This window comes from Triturus cristatus, chromosome 5_1 (assembly GCF_964204655.1).
Source record: "Triturus cristatus chromosome 5_1, aTriCri1.1, whole genome shotgun sequence".
NCBI lineage: Eukaryota > Metazoa > Chordata > Amphibia > Caudata > Salamandridae > Triturus > Triturus cristatus.
Genome location: NC_140587.1, coordinates 775100878 through 775117614, shown reverse-complemented (window position 1 = coordinate 775117614; position 16737 = coordinate 775100878).

The following is a 16737-nucleotide window of genomic DNA, read 5'->3' as shown; positions in this document are numbered from 1 at the left end:
AGGTCTCGTAGATGGCCGGAGATAGAGGTGGCTCTAGGGACCCGGCACAGAAGCCTTGACGCGGAGTTCTGGACCATCTGCAGCCTGTGAGTCACCTGCTTATTTGAGCCCAAATAGAGAACATTGCCGTAGTCCAGCCTTGAAGTGATCAGTGCATGGACAACAGTTTTCTGAGTGGGCTCTGGTAGCATCCAGATGACCATTTTTAGCCACTTCAGGATTGTAAAACATGTGGCAGCTACCTTGACAGCTTGGGAGTGCATACTGAGCGAATCATCAATGGTGACGCCCAAGTTGCGAACTTGGCGGGAGGGTAAAGGAAGAGCACCCATCTCACAGGGCCAGTGTTGAGGGCCCTAAAGTTCCTTGTTCTTCCAAAGTATGAGGACCTCAGTTTTCTCACTGTTGAGTTTGAGGTAGTTTGATTGCATCCATAATGCGATTTTGCTCAGACCCAACTGGAGGGCAGAAAACCCGGCCGTGCTCTTCATGGAGAGAGAAAAAATGATTTGGGAGTCATCCGCATAGGAGAACAGGGTCAGCCAGGACTCTTCTGCAACATCGGCTAAGGGTCTTACGTATAAATTAAAAAGAAGAGGGCTAAGAATCGAGCCTTGAGGTACCCCATGGGCAAATGAGTAGATATAGGAGCTGGCTGTGGGGGAAAGAACTTGAAAGGTGCGATTTGCAAGAAAAGAGATGAGCCATTTCAGAGCTGAACCGCATATGCCCAGCGATCTTGAGGTTTTAATTAACACGGCGTGAGACACTGTGTCAAATGCTGCACTTAAATCCAGCAGAATGAGGGCCACAGTGTCTCCCGCGTCCAGATGGTGACGCAGTCTTTCCGTTACACCCAACAGGGTGGTCTCTGTTGAGAAGCCAGTTCTGAAGCCCGATTGGGAGGGATGGAGAAACCTTTGTGTTTCAACAAACAGAGAGCGCTGTGCATGGACATGTTTCTCTAAGATCTTTGAGAAGGCCGGTAGCAGTGAGATGGGCCGATAGTTAGAGGGTAAATCGGGGTCAGCATTAGCCTTTTTGAGGAGAGGGAGTATCATGGCATGTTTCCAGTCAGGCGGGACAGTGGCTTCCTGCAAGGAGAAATTTAGGAGATCCATGACTACGAGCAAAGATGGCGGTTCCAGCTGCTGGAGTACGGAAATGGGGAGAGGATCCCTGGGTGATCCCGATTTAATACTATATTAAAGTTTTTTTAGGGTAGTTGCGTTTAACAGGGGCCATGTGTCCAAAAGATTGGCGGGTAAGTTGGACGTCCTATCCTGGTTAGGAGGCGTATTGTTCATGGAGGATGGTGCAGATATTACTGGAGGGGAGGAGTGGTTATCATACTGCGCACGCACTATGTCCAAGTATATTTTCTCGACCTTCTGAACAAAGAAGGCAGCCAGATCCTCACATTGCTGTTTTTTGAGTGCAGGGGGCCTAGATTAGGTTTTGGAGCCAGCGAGCTCCTTGACCATGTTGGAAAGTGTTTTGGAACAGTTCATGGCATCAGAGATGGTGGATGAAACATAGTCCTCCCGGGCAGTTTTGCAAAGGTTGTGATATATTTTTTGGGTTGCTTTCTAGCTAATTTTGGATTCAGGGGTATAATTCCTTCTCCACCTGCGTTCCATTGCTTTGCATTTGGCTTTCTCTGTTTACAGAGTTTCGGTGAACCAAGTTGCAGGGAGCCGGTGATTGTTAGCCCTTTTTTTCGAGAGAGGTAAGCAGGTGTCAATGGCATTAAGAAGCCATTTCTTCACCGAGGTAGAAAGCAAGTTCAACGTTTGTTTGGAAATGGGCATGTGGGAGCATAAAATCCTGTTTAAAACAGTGACATCTAATTTTTTCCAGTCCCTTGTTAGTGTTCCTGGGACTGAGATAGTGGGTGCAGAGTTCTCCAGGAGTTTCAGATAGAATTTAGTAAGAAAGTGATCCGACTACCATATAGGAAGTGCCGGGGAGCAGTAAATCCCAGAGAGATTCGTAAAAATGGGGTCCAACAAATGACCTGCCTCATGCGTGGGGCCAGAGTTAATTAGGGTAACATTTACGGCTGCTAGATCAGAAATGAGATTAGTGGGGGTGTGGCTTGGCGCCCGCGGGAAATGGCTGTCCGCGGCTGAGGCGCTGAGGCAGGATCAGGAGTTCCTGCGCTTTGAGGTGGAGCCCGGCGGATTTTCACCACCAACAAGACGTCGGAATGCGTACTGAGCCTCTCCAGCATTTCTGCGCTCACGGGAGCGGCTCAGAAATGCTTTTATTTACCGAGTGAGTTCCTTCGGCAGCGCTGCAATATCGCGGCCGCCATTTTGGATTTCTGAGCACTCTGCAATATTTCCCAAATGTAATCTACTTTTTGCTTTCGCCCTCCTGCTTGTCTTTTTCCTGGATTTATGCAACTGAACTGAGTCCTCCTGCCTCTGTCATGGCTGTTGGGAGCAAGGAACTGTGACTTTTTTTTTTTTTGACTGGAAGCAGTCCCTGGCATCCATTTTCTGCTTCTCTTAATGCTCCCTTGGTGCACTCACAGTGCATTCCTCCCACATATTATTGGATATCCTTAATACTCACAGGTCTCATTTACTGTAGCGAATTGTCACTTTTAGAGCTACATTGTTTTTCTGCCTACATATATATATGTATGATATCAAGTCCCAGCATACATAGAAGTGACGTGGGATGCAGCACACGCCTACTTAGGGGCTTGTAACAATATAAAAAGGAAATGAAAGTGACACGAATGTCAAGCGTCATTTTTCTGCAGCCCAGAGGAAGAGGTTTACACCTTGAAACGCGTCGGGATCGTTAATGAACTGTGTGCGCAGAGGCATGTTGAGTACAAAGCCGGATGGCACAGCATTGTTGAGTGCCTTTCCAATGCTCAAGGCATATTGTTGATTCATATTTATATGTATATATATATTTTTTTTTTTCTTTTCTGTACGTGTTCAGGTGCGGAGTCACGTTTATTAAGCTTCGCTATTACTGATCATTCCGCTCATTATCTGCACATCTACTGTGAGCTGGGCATGGTTTTTTCCTTTGCTTTGAATCCACATCTGAATATTAGTCTTCACGCCTAATCTTTACTTGGCGTTTGCGTTGTGTCCTTATGGGCAGAACGAGAGGTGCTCTATCCACAAAATTGCAACACAAACATATTTTTACAAAAAATTCCAAGATTTTCACTGCATACTCCCAATTTGAAGTTTCTATGCAGCCTACAACAAATATCCCGGGGACAACCATGGATCACTCAGTGGTGCCACCTGCAAAGACATTCACTAAGCGCCTAAAGCAAAATTCCCCTTCACCTCCTAAATCAACCTCACCGGTTTCTATGGAGTTGTTGTTGAATGAAATAAGAGCCCTTCGACCTTTCATGGAAGAGACTAATTCTAAACTACAAGCCTTAACAGATAACTGGTCTCAACTCGATACAAGGGTCACTGCAGTGGAACAATCCGTTTCCTCCTTCAGGGATACCACCTCGAGTGTCTCTTAGCTTCAATCGCAGGTCTCCACGCTCCAGAAGCAGGTCGAGGACCTTGAAAATCGCAGTAGGAGGAACAACCTACGCATTTATGGCTTGGCGGAGGGGAGTGAGGGGGCTGACCCTATCGCTTTCTTCAAATCCTTTCTTCCTAAAGTGTTGCACTTGGCTGAGGGTGTAGCTCTCAACATTCAAAGAGCACACAGATTAGGTTGCCCTTCTTCCAGTACATCGCCTTCACAGCGGCCACGAGGAGTTATTATTTATTTCCTGGAGTATATAGACTTATTAATGGTGTTATCGGCGGTCAAGTCTACTCAACGTATCACTTGGTCTGGTTCAAATCTCTTTTTAGCACAGGACTATGCCAAGGTCACTGCTAATAGACGTAAAACTTTTCTCGACATGAGACCAGCTCTCCGCTCTTTGGGTGCCCGTACGGTCTTTTCCATCCATGCCTGTTCAAGGTTACATACAACAACAGAACAATTACATATGATGACCCAGCAAGGTTGCAAAGTTTAATCAATTCTTGTAACTCTACTGCCATGGATGCTCAACGGCCTTCCTCCTCGAATAACAGATGACTTTATGATTTTGTTGGAATAATATAAGGCCCAACTCATGTGGTTTAGTTGTTTCACCCCCTCTTTTTCTAGACTGTGTTGCTTGTTATTTGATGGTTCGCTATGTTCTCATTGTTCTTTGTTCTCATTGCTCTTTCGCTCATATTGTGTTTCACTATTCTTCCCCTTTAGTGCCGCCTTTTAAGTTTTTGGATTACGCATTGTTGGCTCGTTTGGTCTAGTTTACCAGTTTACTGCTATCGTTCCTGTTATTGTTCAGTCCAATATCTGCCCTTTTGCATGTTTCATTTTTTATCCTAATTCTTGTTCTCCATCGTCCTTACAGATTCCTTATCCCGACATCGTGGTTTCTCCTGGGCCTTCTGTTCGTCTCTTCCCGGACATGTTGTTTTCTCCATGTGGTTCCATCCCCCCTCACGTATCTCCCTGATTCTTCCTTTTGTAAGTATGTTGTTTGTTTGTGTATTATTTGTTCGGTCCTTTGTTTTATGTTTTGCAAATTCCTTATTTATTTTCCTCTTCTATCATTACAGTTTTACACTTATTTCTTCTAAGGTGACTTGCATCCTTTACCATTTTCGTCTCTGTTTTTCTATTTTCTACATCTCTCCTTTTCCTAAGCTCGTTTCATTCAGCCTATTTTCTTGTCTCTCTCTAAATATCTTTCACCTTTTCTGCGAGGAATTGAACTTTAATACTACAAGCTTGGATTCTTTTTTTGTTGACCTTTTCTCTATATTTACTTGGAATGTTGTAAGGAAATGTTTCTTGTATTTTGACTTATTATGTCATGCCACTTAAATTAGTTTCATGGAATATTAGGGGTTTAAATTCTCCTATCAAGAGACAGAGGGTTCTGTCACATCTAGCTAAGTTAAACGCTGATATTGTTTTCCTACAGGAAACACACCTTACGGAAAGTGAGTCCTTAAAACTAAAAAGAGGTTGGGTTGGGGAGATTTATTTTTCTCCCGGGGATGGTAAGCGTAACGGAGTTGCAATCCTATGCCGTAAGTCTCTTCCAGTTATTTTACGATCGTAGGAAGCTGATACTGATGGGCGATGGCTTATTGTTCAATTATTACTAAAAAATGTACCAGTTTCCTTTCTTAATGTTTATGCACCTACAGGTGGAGATGTTTCTTTTTGGTCTGCCCTAACAAAGAGGATTTTGAATTGTATTGAAGATAATTTTATTTTGGCTGGCGATTTCAATCAAGTATTAGACCCTTTTCTAGATAGGAACTCTAAAGTAGCTTTTATACCCAATAAAACACATAAATCTTTTGCTCACGCTATATCTCAACATAAACTGCTTGACGCCTGGCGCCTTTGTAATCCTACCACCAGGGAATACTCATTTTATTCCTCATCACATCACACCCAATCCAGAATCGACTATATTTTTGTTTCTCTTAATATTTCACAATCCCTCATGTTTGCAGACATTGGTCCTATTCTCCTTTCAGATCACACACCTGTTTCCATTGGCTTCGATATATTGCCTAAAACTAACTCTCCCAGGAGATGGCGTTTTAATAAGGCTCTTAACCTAGACCCCAAATTTTCTGCATCTTTTATCCCTTTCTTTACTGATTTCTTTGAAAGAAACAATACAGAGTCCCTATCGCCCGCAATTATTTGGGATGCATTTAAGGCATCGGCGAGAGATTTTATTATAAACTTTGTTGCGAAGAAACGAAAGTCTGCACGTGGGACTACCACGGCTCTACTACAAGATATTAAAGCCCTAGAACACTCGTATTACGCATCACAATCGGAGACTTGTTTGAAAGCCCTTATTAATGCTAAATTGGAATTTAACAAAAAATCAACGGAAGATGCCTCACTTTATTTATTAAAATCTAGTGCAAAATAAATTTTATGGTGGAAAAAACAAAGCAGGGACAATTTTAGCCAATTACCTGAAGGTCCGTCAAAATAAGTTAAATATAGATTCTGTTTATGATGAGCACTCAGTCTTAAAGTTTAAAGATGTCGAAATTTTGAATGAATTCTCCCTTTTTTACAAATCCTTATACTCTTCAGCAACCCAACCCACTGATCATTCATTATGGCAATTATTTTATAATATCCAAAACCCTCCGCAGGCACCTCCAGATTTATCTCAAGTAGAATCTGATCTCTCCCAGCAAGAACTCCTCCATGCTCTCCAAAACCTTAAAAAAGATAAAGCGCCCGGCCCGGATGGTTTTACTGTTGAATTTTATACTCATTTCTCTAAGTTTTTAATACCCAAATTGCACTCACTTATAAGCTTTTTTTCTTCATCAAATAGCTCCTCTGGCTCCTTTTCGGAAGCCCACATATGTCTTATCCCTAAGGAAGGTAAAGACTCCAAGCACTGTAAAACATTACAGAGCTATCTCATTGGTAAATATCGATTACAAACTTTTTCCCAAAGCCTTAGCCATACGCTTGGATTCCTATTTACCAGACCTACTGGGGAGAGAACAATCTGGTTTTGTTAAAGGGAGAGTTATCACGGATAATACACGGCTCTTTTACGATGTTTTATCCAAATCATCACATCTTAATCATTCCTTGGCGGCAATAGCGTTGGATGCCGAAAAAGCTTTCGATAGGGTGGAATGGAATTATTTATTTTATGCTCTTACATGGTTTGGATTTGGCCCCAATTTCATAAACTTGGTGTCTCTTCTCTATTCTAACCCTCGTGCAGCAGTTTGTGCAAATGGTTTAATCTCCCCTTTTTTTAATTTAGGTAGAGGGGTACGTAAAGGTTGTCCTCTCTCTCCTTTTCTTTTAATTTGGCACGGGAACCATTCTTGTCCAAATTGCGCCAAAACCCTAATATTTATGGGTTTCACGCATCAAATGCTCACCTCAAACTTGCAGCATATGCTGATGATATTTTACTCTTTATATCCAAATCAGAAGAATCTATCCCTGCTTTTTTAGAGGAGGTGCAATCCTATTCTCTTATTTCTGGCTATAAATTAAATAACGATAAATGTGAAATTTTGCCCTTGACAAAATATACTTTTAGTTCAGATTTTCTCCCATCCCGATTTAAGTGGAGTCCAAAAAGCATTAAATATCTAGGCCTACATTTTACACCCTCAATCTCAGAGATAGTAACATTATGCATGAATAAATGTCTTCAAAAGATCTCGGAATTGACTTCTAAATGGAATCCTCTGTATCTGTCATGGTGGGGCCGTTTGGATACAATCAAGATGATGTTATCACCCATAGTTTTATATTCCATTTCGAATATCCCAGTCCCAATCACAACCAAGTTATTTAAAAAAATTAACTCCAGCTTATCCTCTTTTTTGTGGTGTAATAAAAAACCCTGTATGTCTTTGCTAAAATTAATTCGCCCTAAGCCAGAAGGAGGAGTTAATTTCCCGGATTTTCAGGCCTATCAGAAGGCCTTCCTATTATGCCAGGCATTTCTCTGGTTGCTTGATTCAACAGACGATTGCCCTCTCTGGACCCTAACGGAGCGCTCTTTTTTATCTCCTTACACATTTCGTGAAAATCTCTCTTTCTCACGCAAACCACAATTCATTTCAACTCCTGTTATAAAACACACTTCAAAATTACTTGCCTTATTCCCTAAATCTAGTCACGATTCCAGGGTGTCTTTTCTTAACTCGACAATTTGGCATAATAAAAAATTGTTGGTACATGGTAAACCTTTTTATTGGAGGGCTTGGAGAACAAGGGGTTTGGTTTGGATACACCAACTATTCTCAGAATCACAATTTATACCTTTTTCTACGCTCAGAAAGCTATTTAATTTGCCGACTTCTTTTTAACCATAAATATGCCTTACTCAAACATACTGTGATGGAGGCCTTTTCCCAACTATCTAATCTGCCTTCAACCCCCAATACCTCTGCTTCCCTTTCTAAACTCCATGCCTTGTTAGCAACCATACCCAAGGCTTCTATTATTTATAAATATTTGCAAGACACAGCCACTGTAAGACAGAAGACAAAAATTGAAGAGGCATGGGAGCGTGACTTCACCACTTGCTGGCCATTAACTCTTTGGGAGGGTATATGGACCAAATTGCGTAAAGCTTCCAGAGCAGCAAATATCACTCAAACACTATTTTTTGTTTATAATATACTTTTATTTACACCAGCTTTTTTTTGCAAGCGGTTCCCATCTAGCACGGATACATGTTGGACCTGCTCTTCCCCTAATGCTGATATGTTTCATATGTTATTCACCTGTTCACATGTACATAGCTTTTGGAAACAAGTATGGTCTCAAATCAATTTAATGTATAATACTAATTTTTCCTTTTCTTTTGTACACATTTTCTTGGGTAGCCTCTCATCCATCTGGAATGATGTTTCACTCAATGTCAAGATTATTGATTTGTTATTAGCAATCGCATTTCAACAACTTACTGTCAACTGGAAAGATTTTTCGAAAATGTCATATAGGGCCTGGTGGTACTCTGTATGCCATAACCACAGACTAGATCCTGCTTTTGTTTACCCATCCCACATGGCCTCAAAACGTGCTGATTTATGGTCGCCTGTCACGATATTTAACGATATTAGTGCTCAGCTTCATTCCCAACCTCGTCCTTCACAACAGGAGGTTTCCAAACCTCCTTTAATCCCCTAATGGTTCCATTAGTTTCGTTCTAATACTTAACGTACATATTTGTTTCTTTTGATATGAATTCTTTTGTTTCCTCTTTGTATAAGTCACCCAATTCTTCTACTCTCTATGTATGGAGCTTGGATTATGAGGTTGTACAATTTGTACTGTATATTGTGTTGATCACCGAAATTCTTTCTCAATAAAATCATTTGAACTTAAAAAAAAGAAATGAGATTAGTACTAATTTTACATGTGGGATCCTCTAAATGTAGATTGAAGTCACCCAAAATTGAGACATTAGCTGTTTTCATAATCAGAGGAGTTATTAGTTCAGGGAAGGAAGAGGCCCAGGGTGCAGACAGTCCAGGAGGACGATATAAGAGCACACCAGAGATGGTAAAATTGGGGGTCAGGGTCAGCTTAAATAGTGCTGCCTCACAGTTCGGGGACGCAAGGTGTTCAAATTTGCACTGGTAGTCCTTTTTGAAAATAATGGCTATGCCCCCTTCAATCTTAGCGACTCTATCTTTCCTAACTATTGCATAGTTAGATGGTAGGGGGGCAGCGACATCAGGGCCAGTGCTCTCATGGAGCCAAGTCTCCGTAAGAAAGATGGCGTCAGGTTGTTCGTTGACCAATAGGTCTAACATATCCGATTTGTGCTTAGGGAGGGAGCAGCAATTTGTGTTAAGAAAGGAAAAGTTCTTATTGAGCAGGGTTGTCTGATTAGTGTTGTAAGATGTATTGCTTTTAATGGTATTTGCGTATCCTTGAGTCGTCTTTTGGGAGAAGCCACAGTTAGAGCATGTTTCCACCTTGTCATCAAAGTATAGTCGGGCACACTTGGGGGGCAGAGATGAGCAATAGGCCTTTAGTTGGTCAGATGAATATTGGGGCCTAGGGGCTCTCGTAGAGCGTGAATCAGCACTGAACCGTCCCAAAGTATTGCATAACATTGAACAGTAGCTCAACCCTGTAAAATATACACCCACTTCAAAATGACAGTTCTATCCTGCTGCACTATTCCTGGACAAAATGTATCTCTATGTTTACTCTGTTGTGATTTTGGTTTAAGGTGCTGGTGCTGAAAGTTTAATGGGTTTGATGCACCTGCCTCAAAATACCTTCAGCATTAAAGAACTGCCCACAGAACCTTTCTCAAAGAAACAAAATGCCCACCTGGGTTTGATAAAGCTGAAATGGTAACTTTCACAGATGTAGGAGCAACCTCCTTTGCCTGATGCCCATTTAATGGGCAAAGTCCTACTAGCCTATTGGCTATCCATCAGGGGTAATAGCTGGTTCTGGTTTTAATGTACCAAAATATAATTATTTATGGCACTAGGTGGTTCAGGAACGTATATATTGTGAACCATCGGTCTGGGTCATGCTCCGCTTTGGATGTTGTGAAAAACCTGGTACCACGTACTGGTCAAGGGACCAGGGGCCAGGTGTATGTAGCTTCCAATTACCAAATCACACATTGAAATGATAACCGAATTGTGTAATTTACAATTTGGTATTCATAATGTTTCATTCAGACACTTTGTAATTTTGTGATTCTTAAGGATTCACAATTGCAATTTAATGATTCTCTAATAACAAATCGGTAAATAGAGAATCAATATTTACAAATCGCAAATTGCAAAAGTCTCATTCTGGGAGCGTTTGATGCCATCACAATGAGGAAGTCCTTTGACACTTGCTGTTTGCAGCCCTCTGCAATCTAAATGATGGTTTGGCTTGTATCCTAAGCCAACGGAAAAGGCTTTTTGGCTGGGGTTCACTTGTTTGTTCCATCATGTCCAGAGAGGAATCATATAAGGACGGTGGAGGAAGGAAAAGAAAACTTAAATATAGTGAGAAGAAACTGGAGGCGCTGATAGAGAAATGTGGGCCACATAATGATGAGCTTTATGGCAAAAGCTCAGTATTGTGGGACTAACAGACATCAACATACCGAGCCCACCCACCGTATCTAAAGGTAAGTATTAGTGGAGAGGTGTGGCTCACTGGTTAGAGGTGGCAGATCCGTAAGCAGAGAATCAGCCAGAGACCAGGGTTCAATTCCCGACGCGGCAGGGTCGTGGACCAGGGTCAAAACGGACTCGATAATTCTCCCCTCGGTACCTACTCTAACCAGGAACACACTCGGCAACTCTGGGCATTAAGCTTGCCTCATCTCTACAACAGCCCCCCACAGATGCCGGGGATGCCTGGTTTCACCTTGGAGATACCCAGAAAGGGACCATCTCACAGGGATAGCCAGGACCGGTTCCCCAGCGGTCTATAGCGCCTGGACACTTCCGAGTAGCTGTGCGCTGTATAAATGAAAATAACATAACATAACAAGTATTAAAAGGTTAATGTTAAGCTTTAAGGGTGCATTTTGAATTGAATTGCATATGTTAATGACTAGCTAGCATTATGTAAACCACATCACAGAAATGCTTGCTTTTAACTTCCCAGCACATTATGGGAGATGTAGTTAATACACCTTAGTGGCTTTGCCCCAGTCAATTCAGCTTTGGCTGAGAACCACATAGACTTCAAAACATGTCTAAGAACATAGTTTAAACATGTATGTACTTATAAACATTTTTTAATATAAAGTATGAGAGTTAATGATCAAATTTGCTTCAAAGTTCAGCATGGTAATATAAATGTACACATCACACAGAAGTGGAGAGTCCCAAAAAGAGGCACCTCAGGACAGTTTGTCAGACATGGAGGTAGCCACAGATCCCACAGCCAAGCTAACACAACTTATGCCATCTCAATGCAAACCAGCAGTTTCTCTACTGATAGATTTCCCAGATGATTCAGAAAAGCCAACATCAGCCAAGGACATACCCAAACTGCTGTGAGGCATGCACAGGAGCCTTCACCAGCCTCATTGCAGTGATTCTAGATCACAAACAGCTGGACTTCTAAAACCTGCAGGTGGTGGTGAAACATCTGCCTTGTTTGGAAACTTAGAACCCTCAATGCTGCTAGTGCAGCACATACAAAATTAAAACATGAAAGCTGTCAATAGACAGCTAGTGCCCATGGGTCAAAACATGGCACATACGATAGATGGTCAGGAAAAGATCAAAGACCGCATAGAGTAGGGACAAAGAGTCAAAGCTGGCAAATTCAATAAACTAACTTAGGCTGTAACCACATCATGTATACGTTTGCAGCAAGAAAATATCAATAATAGACTGGGCATCATCAGCACATGTCTCTCATTGAAGGCTTCAAGCAGATCTCTGAACCATCTGGCACATGGTACTGCCACTTTATCTAGGCCCACGGTGAATATGCAGGTGGACCACAGCAGCAGGGATGTGGCAACTGGGCTTGTGCAAGTCACAAATTCTTTGGAAAACATTCAAACCAGCCAAATCACTGCAGTTGATGATATTGTTGGGGCGGGGGGAGATAGTTAAGAGGTTTCAAATTTAGTAGCATCTATGTCACTGATGGCATTACTGTGCGACACACAGAAAGGCAAACATCAGGTGCTGATGTGTGTACTCCTCTGGCTCCCAGCACTGAAAAAGGTAACTCCAGTAGTGGCACAAGAAAGCATTAATGACATTTTTGTCCTTAGCACTGTGTTTGTTATGAAAAATAAAATCCATTGGATCTTTGCTGACCTCTGGTGGTAGGATTTAAATATGGGGTCATTACCCATGACCGTAGAGGATGGGGGTCGCCTAAAATAGTTTTCTTTCAAAACCTTATCGAAAGCACTTTTTGTAATCGGTATACATGTGTGCGCTAAATTTTAAACAAACTTGCTAAGCACTCATCTCCAAAGTCACCTCTAGAAAGGCAATTAAAAATCCCATTGTGTTGGAATATGTAAGAGTAGTTGTGTATGCTGCCTGGAAAATGGGCTACAAGGTCTGTCATAACACAGGAGGCGTCAAACATGACTTGTATATAGAGTGAGTGGCATAAGAACTCATTTGAAGATAGTGACCATATGGCAATATGAGTTCCATCCGCACAACCTATAACATGGGGGAAATATGCAACATGATAAAATAAAAGTTTGCTCTGTTGTAAGTCATGTGGTGAGCTTGGAAAAAATGTAATTATTCATTCATTCATTCATAAACTTTATTTCGGCCACGAAGGCCATAAAAGCGACAATACATTACAACAATACCATGTCAAAAAACAGAACACGTTTTGAACACCAAGATAAAATAGAATAATCAAAATGAAATATTCAAGTAATTAACAATTGGTGGAAAATTTCCTACGCTGCAACCATGCAGCATTTAAAAAACGTGAAACTGAAAAGACAATTGGGGGGTGGGTGTCATATTTTAAAACTCGCAGGGCGTTAGCACAGTCTCTAAAACCAAGATTTCTACAAATAGGCTTTACCCAGCGTTTCCTATGGGTAAGGTACGTTGGGCAAAAAAAGAACACATGGTTTTCATCTTCCAATTTGTAACCACATGCTGGCCATGAAATGTTTTTGTTAGTGTCCCATCTGGAAGTGAAAGACCTGATTGGTAAGGTGCCCATTCTAAATTGTACATATAACTTCCTAGCAGCAAGGGGGAAAATCAAATCCAGAAACAGCTCCCTCCCATAGTTCGGTTTGATCTGAAGGAACTGGGCAGTCAACCTACCTACATTTGGGTTCATGTGCAAGCGTGATAAGTGAAAGTGTCTAAACTGATCGGCCAAATTAGATTTTGATACAGCTAGACAAGAGCTTTCTGGGGTATCCCAAAGTTCCCGAAAGCCAATCTTGACGCAGGTATCCCTCACATAGATTTACCAGGGGATATTCATGTATTTAATTGTGGGCCAGAGCCCCAAAAATTCGTCTCTGTAGATTTCCAGATCCGGGTTGGACCAAAGTCTCTTCCAATAATGGAGGGGCCGCGCAGCCACCACCTCTTCAATGGCGAGCAGGCCCAAATCGAGCCTAATAGGGACCAACGGGGAACTAGAGGGTAAACTTAACAAATTCCTTATAAAGGAGTTTTCGACCCTTGATAGACTGTCGATTTTAGAGTGACCCCATAGTTCCGCTCCATAAATTGAAGCAGCTCTGGCCTGGGTTTTGAAAATCTCTACCACTGGCGCAGCTGGTTTAGAAGCCAAACCTTTGGACAATCTAACCATACCTCCTGTGATTTGGGTCAGCTTGAGGGTGGAATTGACAACCTGACCTCCCCATCCCAGATCTTCTTGTAATGTGATCCCCAAATAACCAAACGTTTTCACCCGTTCGAGAGGGGTACCATTCAGTACTGGGTTGGGGCGAGTATGTTTAGGAGGGTTAAGAATCATAAATTTCGTTTTGGCTAAATTGATCTCAAGGCCCCTATCGCTACAGAAGTCTACAAAGCCATCTATGAGACGCTGAATACCCATAGGAGTGCGTGACAACAACAAAGTGTCGTCAGCAAACATTAAGGCTGGTACCTTGCCCAAGGCAAGCCTAGGGACATCAGTATCTTTTATGGCTAGAAGATGTTTTATGAGCCCATTGATGTATAGGCAAAACAACGTGGGCGCTAACACACATCCCTGTCGAACTCCTCGATTGACAGGGAAGCGTTCAGAAAGTTCGCCATGCTTTCCACATCTGACCTGGGCAAAATTGCCCTTGTGAAGGCTCTTCAAGACATCTAGGAGATAGGTGGGAACATTAAGCATCTGCAGGACTGCCCAGAGCTTTTCTCTCGGGACCAGATCAAATGCTGATCTTAAATCAACAAAAATGAGGTAGAGGCTGCCACCCTCCACACTCACTGACTTCCAGTATATAAGCTGGAGACAAAACATCTGGTCAAGAGTTGAAATACCCTTCCTAAAGCCAGCCTGAAGAGTGCTTAAAACATTATTTTCTTCTTCCCAGGCCTGTAGTCTATTCAAGATTATACACCCGAATAGCTTTTGGGTTGTATCAATTAAGCTTATCGGGCGATAATTCGAAGGCTGTAGAGGACAGCCTTTTTTGTGGATTGGCACTATCTCAGCACCTCGCCAGGTTACTGGTGGTTCTGCGCCGAGTAGGATAGAATTAAACAGGACACAAAGATATGGTACCCATATCATGGGTTCAGACCTAAAAAGGTCACCTGGGATTTTGTCCAGACCCGGCGCTTTGTTGGGTATGAGCATGGAGATGGCATTTTCAACCTCTTTGATCTTGATAGTTGGGATGAACTCAGCACGACAAGGTGTGTTGGGGGGAGGATCAGTCAATGAGGGTAAATTACAATTCGTTGTGGAATATAAACCCCCAAAGTGCCCTTCCCATACTGCGGGAGCTATATTGGAGCCAGTGATGGTATTAGGATCCTTCTTGCCATTGCTAACAATGGCCCAAAAGGTCCTAAAATCCTTGTTCTGCAATGCTACTCTTAGCTCCTCCCACATATCATCTTCCCAAGACTTCCTAGCCCTGTGAATCAATTGTTTGTACTGGACTCGAAGTAGTTTAGTTCTGGATTTGTCCTTGGCTTTGATTGCCAAGATCAGTTCAGCTTTTAGTTTCCTACACTCGGGGGTATACCAAGATTGTTTATTGGGCATATGGACCTTAAAGGTCACTGACCGAGAGAAAACGTCTAGGAGTTGCGTGGATAGCTGAGTATGAATATTAACAGGACTAGATAGGCTCTCAATGGAAGAGGAATTTAATACAACTCCGGCCATTTCATTGAGACAGGGCAGTGCCCATCTGTATATTTCTGCCAGTTTCTCAGGGCACACAAGGATACTTGGCCATCTAACTCTACGTCTGTTATTGTGCAGAATTAGGGGTTGAAGAGATGGAAGCACCGCAGTGCCATTAGTTATAAAACCCCAGCTGGCTGATTTTAATTTCATGGTGAGAGCGTTATGGTTGCTATCATCGCGGGCAACCACCCTGAAATCTAGCACCTTATCCCAGGATTTTATATCGATCAGGATATAATCCAAAATCGACAATTGCCCAGTTCTATTAAAGGTGGTCTGTCCGGGCTGATCAGATTTAAATCTGCCATTACAAGCCCTCAGGGATAGGGAGAGGGTAAGAGAAAAAATTTGTAACACTAGTGGGGTCCAGGCTTTGACCATAGGGATCATAGGCTCAGGGATGTTCGAATGTGTATCTTCCGCTACAGGGTCATTTTGAGCTGACAGACTGAGTGGCTCATATTGACAATTAAAATCGCCACCTACTATGACAGAATATTTGGGATCTAAGGTCAGAATGAAATCATTCAAAGCTGTAATGACCTTGGATTCTCTTCCGCCTGGGGAGGGTCTTGAGTAGACATTCAAGAGAGCTAGATGTTTATTCCCAGGCAGGTCTAATAGAACACATAAGATATCATCACAGCCCGTTTGGTGTTGCCTGGCTATAGCACCCAGGTGAATTGCAACCCAGGTACTAAGACCTCCAGAAGGTCTCCCCTACCACTAGATAAAGCAAGGATGTCAAAAGATGCAAACCCCTCCCGTTGGTAGTTTTCCATAGCCCAGGTCTCTTGTAATAGACAGATATCGAAGGTGTCCATAAAGTTGCCCCACTCTTCGCAGATCTGCTTGTTCTTTAGGCCCGCTATGTTCCAAGAAATAAAGTTGACATCAATCTTGGGCTCTCGTTTGGTAGAAAGGTCACTAAGAAGGGTATTTCCCTGGTCCAGATTAACCCGGCCATGTTCATATACCAACCCCCCCCGGTAGTGGCAGTATGGGAAGGTCTACCAAAGATGTAAAGGAACATTCCGTAGAACTAACTACCTTAGGGTTAGATGTAAGCACGGGAGGAAAAGACTCAGGCCAGAGATGATTGACCCCCCTAGCTACCTTGATGTTGTTTGACCCTTTCTGGGCCCCAGTCAAGATGGTAGAAACACCGGGGTCCAGACGTCAGTCCACCAGATCTAGAACACTATAGTTGTTGAAGTGGTGGAAGGTTTCAAGAGCAGGTGGACAAAATTGAGTGTCAGCTTGGGTTTCATTGCAACGATGGGAAGAGAAACCCATCTGGTCCCCACCTGAACCAGCCGCCCAGCCCCT